Source organism: Physeter macrocephalus, chromosome 4 (assembly GCF_002837175.3).
Source record: "Physeter macrocephalus isolate SW-GA chromosome 4, ASM283717v5, whole genome shotgun sequence".
Lineage (NCBI taxonomy): Eukaryota > Metazoa > Chordata > Mammalia > Artiodactyla > Physeteridae > Physeter > Physeter macrocephalus.
The window spans coordinates 88,279,858-88,286,366 of record NC_041217.1 but is presented as its reverse complement, the minus strand read 5'-3'; the positions used below and the strand labels follow the sequence as shown (position 1 = coordinate 88,286,366).

General features: G+C 42.8%; 1 protein-coding gene across 1 annotated transcript in view; it reads left to right on the top strand.

Moving 5' to 3' along the window:
* Positions 1 to 6,509, top strand: part of EEIG2 (EEIG family member 2) — a 104,692-nt gene that overhangs the window by 71,196 nt on the left and 26,987 nt on the right. The gene's annotated exons all lie outside the window — the stretch shown is intronic.

The window sequence follows — 6,509 nt, the reverse complement described above, 5'->3', positions numbered from 1 at the left end:
GCTCCGCGGCATGTGGGATCTTCCCGGGCCGGGGCACGAACCCATGTCCCCCGCATCGGCAGGCGGACTCTCAACCACTGCGCCACCAGGGAAGCCCCTCCCTTGCTGCTTTTAATAGTTTTTCTTTGTCTTTAATTTTTGATAGTTTGATTAATACTTGTCTTGGCATGATTCTCCTTGGACTTATCCTGTATGGGACTCTGCGCTTCCTGTACTTGATTGACTATTTCCTTTCCCATATTAAGGAAGTTTTCAACTATAATCTCTTCAAATATTTTCTCAGTCCCTTTCTTCTTCTTCTGGGACCCCTTTAATTCAATTTTGGTGTATTTAATGTTGTCCCAGAGGTCTCTGAGACTGTCCTCAATTCTTTTCATTCTCTTTTCTTTATTCTGCTCTGTGGTAGTTATTTCCACTATTTTATCTTCCAGGTCACTTATCCGTTCATCTGCCTCAGTTATTCTGCTATTGATTCCTTCTAGAGAATTTTTAATTTCATTTATTGTGTTGTTCATCATAGTTTGTTTGCTGTTTAGTTCTTCCAGGTCCTTGTTAAACGTTTCTTGTATTTTCTCCATTCTGTTTCCAAGATTTTGGATCATCTTTACTATCATTACTCTGAATTCTTTTTCAGGTAGACTGCCTATTTCCTCTTCATTTGTTTGGTGTGGTGGGTTTTTATCTTGCTCCTTCATCTGCTCTGTGTTTCTCTATCTCTCATTTTGCTTAACTTACTGTGTTTGGGGTCTCCTTTTTGCAGGCTGCAGGTTCGTATTTCCTGTTGTTTTTGGTGTCTGCCCCCAGTGGCTAAGGTTGGTTCAGTGGGTTGTATAGGCTTCCTAGGGGAGAGGACTAGTGCCTGTTTTCTGGTGGATAAGACTGGATCTTGTCTTTCTGGTGGGCAGGACCGCGTCCGGTGGTGTGTTTTGGGGTGTCTGTTACCTTATTATGCTTTTAGGCAGCCTCTCTGCTGATGGGTGGGGTTGTGTTCCTGTCTTGCTAATTGTTTGGCATAGGATGTCCAGCACTGTAGCTTGCTGGCTGTTGAGTGGAGCTGGGTCTTAGTGTTGAGATGGAGATCTCTGGGAGAGCTTTTGCCATTTGATATTACGTGGAGCTGAGAGGTCTCTGGTGGACCAATGTCCTGAACTTGGCTCTCCCACCTCAGAGGCACAGGCCAGACACTCAGCCGGAGCACCAAGACCCTGTCAGCCACATGGTTCAGAAGACAAGGGAGAAAAAATGAAAGAAAGAAAGAAAAAATAAAATAAAGTTATTAAAATTTAAAAAATTAAAATTTATTTAAAAATAATTAAAAAGTAATAAAAAAAGAAAAAAGTGAAAGAAAGAAGAGAGCAACCAAACCAAAAAACAAATCCATCAATGATAACAAGCACTAAAAACTATACTTAAAAAAAAAAACGGACAGACAGAACCCTAGGACAAATGGTAAAAGCAAAGCTATACAGACAAAGTCACACAAAGAAGCATACACATACACACTCCCAAAAAGAGAAAAATGAAAAAAATACGTATATATATGTATATATCGTTGCTCCCAAAGTCCACCGCCTCTATTTTGGGACACTTCGTTGTCTATTCAGGTATTCCACAGATGCAGGGTACATCAAGTTGATTGTGGAGATTTAATCCTCTGCTTCTGAGGCTGCTGGGAGAGATTTCCCTTTCTCTTCTTTGTTCGCACAGCATCTGGGGTTCAGCTTTGGATTTGGCCCCGCCTCTGCGTGTAGGTCGCCTGAGGGCGTCTATTCTTCGCTCAGACAGGATGGGGTTAAAGGAGCAGCTGATTAGGGAGCTCTGGCTCCCTCAGGCCGGAGGTGAGGGAGGGGTACAGAATGCGGGGTGAGCCTGCCGCGGCAGAGACCAGTGTGATGTTGCACCACCCTGAGGTGCACCATGTGTTCTCCTGGGAAAGTTGTCCCTGGATCACGGGACCCTGGCAGTGGCAGGCGGCACAGGCTCCTGGGAGTGGAGGTGTGGATAGTGATCTGTGCTTGCACACAGGCTTCTTGGTGGCACCAGCAGCAGCCTTAGCGTCTCATGCCTGTCTCTGGTGTCCGCGCTGATAGCTGTGGCTCGCACCCATCTGTAGAGCTCATTTAGGCAGTGCTCTGAATCGCCTCTCCTCGCGCACCCGGAAACAATGGTCTCTTGCCTCTTCTGCAGGTCCAGACTTTTTCCTGGACTCCCTCCCGGCTAGCTGTGGCGCACTAGCCCCCTTCAGGCTGAGTTCACGCAGCCAACCCGAGTCGTCTCCCTGAGATCTGACCTCCGAAGCCCGAGCCTCAGTTCCCAGCCTCCACCTGCCCCAGAGGGTGAGCAGAGAAACCTCTGGGGCTGGTGAGTGCTGGTCGGCACCGATCCTCTGTGCGGGAATCTCTCCGCTTTGCCCTCCGCACCCCTGTTGCTGTGCTCTCCTTGGCGGCTCCGAAGCTTCCCCCCTCCGCCACCCACAGTCTCCCCCCGTGAAGGGACTTTTTAGTGTGTAGAAACCTTTCCTCCTTCACAGCTCCCTCCCAGAGGTGCAGGTTCCATCCCTATTCTTTTGTCTCTGTTTTTTCTTTTTCCTTTTTGCCCTACCCAGTTACGTGGGGAGTTTCTTGCCTTTTGGGAAGTCTGAGGTCTTCTGCCAGCGTTCAGTAGGTGTTCTGTCGGAGTTGTTCCACATGTAGATGTATTTCTAGGAGGAAGGTGATCTCCACGTCTTACTCCTCCGCCATCTTGAAGGTCTCTCCTGTGCTGTTTTATAATCTATCCCATATGCAGCTCATCTCAGCGCTGCATGCTGATTATCTGCTCTCCATGTCACCTCTCCTCAGGGGACTCAAAGGAATCAGCACATCCCCTGCATCAGAGCTAAGAATCCCCAGCGCAACCCACTCACACACAGCGGGGTGGCTAGAGAAAGACTTTTATAACTCATTAAAATAAACAAACTTTACCTAATCCCCAGATACATGAAAGTATTTCTCAGGAGAATCAAACTCCCAATATTTGTTTTCTCTTTTCTTTGAGTATCTGAAATTGTGCAACTGTCAGTAGAAAAGGGACATCTCTAACACATCCATGTACTTGCTGAGTATGGATTGAATAGAAAAATGTTTGAACTGCTGATGTGAAAAGTAAATTCTTTTTACCAGGTTGTATTTCAGTGTATATCAAACATGTAAAATCACAGTACTTGGAAATTCCCTGGCGGTCCAGTGGTTAGAACTCCAAGCTTTCACTGCCAAGGGCCCGGGTTTGATCACTGGTTGGAGAGCTAAGATCCTGCAAGTCGAGTGGCATGGCCCCCCAAAAAAAGTCACAGTACTTAAGAGCTGAAAAGAGTGTTGCAAGTTGTCTAGTCTGGTGACTTTTTTTCCCAGAATATTTAGCCACAGAATCCCTTTGCACAAATACATTATGAATCCTGTATATAGTATTTGTCTATCGAGGGAGAAAAAAGGTGTACTACCCTACTACCCGTGAAGTCCCTAAGGGAGCTTCATGAAGCCAGTTTTTAAGGTATGGGTATAATGCAAGTTCACTTTTTACTGATGAGGACTCAAAGGCACAGAGCAGTTGAGGGACTTGACTGAGTATTTGTCTGTAAGACAAAGATGTAAATAACTGCTGGAGAGTGTCATTGTACTATTCTCTCTGCTTTTGTCTGTCTTCATTTTTCATAATGTAAGTTTTCAGAAACCTACTAAAGAAACAGACAAGAGTGTAGCAGATTCTTAGCACTCTGAGTTAAATTCTAGTTTTGATATTTTATGAACAGAAGATCTGTTACTTAGATCGAACAATTTTTCAGAAACACAAATTTTATACTAAAGCCAGTACTTATGAAGAAGACAGCTGGTAAGTCAGCCTCTAACCACTTGCCCTAAACTCTGCTTTATAGTTCTCTACAATTTGTCAAATATCCACCAGCTCTCATAAAAGAATGAAGCTGACTCTGAAGAGAAAGCCAACCACTAATGCTTATGAAAAGGATATTTTGAAGGAGAAATTATATGTACTGGCATTTAATGATTTGGTGGTAAAGCAGATCTAGGGATGATATACTCTCTTGAATAGCTAGGGCTCTGGAGCGTTCATATTCTAGAAAGGAGGAAATTACCACTTGTCAAAATGATTTAATGATACTGTGTCCCAATTTAATTCTTGAAACAACTCTGTGGTGTGAGAACATTGAGGCTCAGAGGTTACAAAACTAATTTGTCCAACTCCCCAGTATTCTCTCATTCAGTACATGTGCATAGATCGCCTACCATGTGCTAACATTTACCAAACTCAGTAAGACCAACCCCCTGCTCTGAAGGATTCACTATTTATATGGGAGACAGAGGCACAACATATGATGTTATTGAGACATAGAGGAGAGTCCTTAACTACTCTTCCTTGAAAGGCAGGAAAGTCTTCACTGAGGGGATGACACTGAGCTTACGTTTTAAAGGATGAATAGGAAATCACTAAGCAGGGGAGGTGGGTAGAGACATTCCAGGAAGAGAAAACAGCTTGCACAAGTTTATAGCATTGTTACAGGGCATGGAGAGAATATTTATGAAATACCAAGTAGGTAGTAGTGTCATTTTAGGAGGTCATTTTTCACATACTCGTAACGTTACATGAAATTAAAATAATCCCATCCCTTTCATTCTGAAATTGAACTACATTAAACAATTTCTGATAAGAGATATAAAAACATTTTCAGAACAAAAGGGGTAATAGAATAAAAAAGTGGCGCGTGATAGGCACTCAGTGATTATTTATTCAACAACTTGAAATTCTCCTAGTAACTGTTAGGAGATTTCTCCTAATAGCTGTTAGGAGATTAGGAGATTTCTCCTAATAGTTGTTAGGAGATTAGGAGATTTCTCCTAATAGCTGTTAGGAGATATTTCCTAATAGCTGTTAGTCTCCTAGTAACTGTTAGGAGATTTCTCCTAATAGCTGTTAGGAGATTAGGAGATTTCTCCTAATAGTTGTTAGGAGATTAGGAGATTTCTCCTAATAGCTGTTAGGAGATATTTCCTAATAGCTGTTAGGAGATTTCAAATTTTAAATTTGCTAAAATTTTAGATTCTAAATTTGCCTTAATATCAGTCCCTGTGGTTAATGAATTTTCTCCATAATGCTTAGTTGCCCTAGTGTTAGATCAGTTTGTGCAGATGGCTGAAATTATCAAGGGTTAGGGTTCTTCAGATTTTTTGAAACTGCAGAATGAGCAGCGCCAAACTGAAGGTATTGCTCAAAGTGTTATGGCTGTGAAGTCAGGCTGGACAGGGAAGAGCGGAGCCAGAGGGTGACTGATGGAGAGGGAGAAAGGGAAGAGGCCACACGGGGGCAGTTCTGAAGGGTTGGAAAACAGGTCTAAGAGGTAGACAGTTGGAGACACTGTAATCAGGCCAGCTGTGAAAGGAAAAACAAAAGGTAGTGGCATTAAAAAGATAAGAATTTAGGGAGGTTCCCTGGCCATCCAGTGGTTAGAACTGGGCACTTTCACTACTGTGGCCCCGGGTTCAATCCCTGGTCGCGGAACTAAGATCCCACAAGCCATGTGGCATGGCCAAAAAAGTAAAAATAAGAATTAAGACAAGCAGGAATGTGTCACCATCAGTGATTAGTGACTGTGACTACAGACTCCATTCTTTGTAAGTGTATTTCCTTTACATGTTAGTATTTCGTATAGAATATTGAATGCAGGAGGTTTTTTCACCAAGCTGTTTGACATTGTTTAAAAATATGCATTTTGGTAATTGAAGAGGTAGGTCTAAGCCAGACTGCAAAGGGCCTTGTATTGCCATTCTGAGAAGTTTGAGCTTTATCCCATAGGAAGCTATTGAAGCATTTTTTTGTTTGTTTGTTTGTTTTTTAACATCTTTATTAGAGTATAATTGCTTTACAATGTTGTGTTAGTTTCTGCTGTATAACAAAGTAAATCAGCTATATGTATACATATATCCCCTACCTGTTGTGTTTCCCTCCCACCCTCCCTATCCCACCCCTCTAGGTAGTCACAAAGCACCCAGCTGATCTCCCTGTGCTATGCGCTGCTTCCCACTAGCTATCTATTTTACATTTGGTAGTGTATATATGTCAGTGTTACTCTCTCACTTCATCCCAACTTACCCTTCCCCCTCCCTGTGTCCTCAGGTCCATTCTCTAAGTCTGCGTCTTTATTCCTGTCCTGCCCCTAGGCTCATCAGAACCTTTTTTTTTTTTTTTACATTCCATATATATGTGTTAGCATACGGTATTTGTTTTTCTCTTTGTGACTTACTTCACACTGTATGACAGACTCTAGGTCCATCCACCTCACTACAAATAGTTCAATTTCGTTCCGTTTTATGGCTGAGTAATATTCCATTGTATATATGTGCCACATCTTCCTTATCCATTCATCTGTTGATGGACACTTAGGTTGCTCCCATGTCTTGGCTATTGTAAATAGTGCTGCAGTGAACATTGTGGTACATGTCTCTTTTTGAATTATGGTT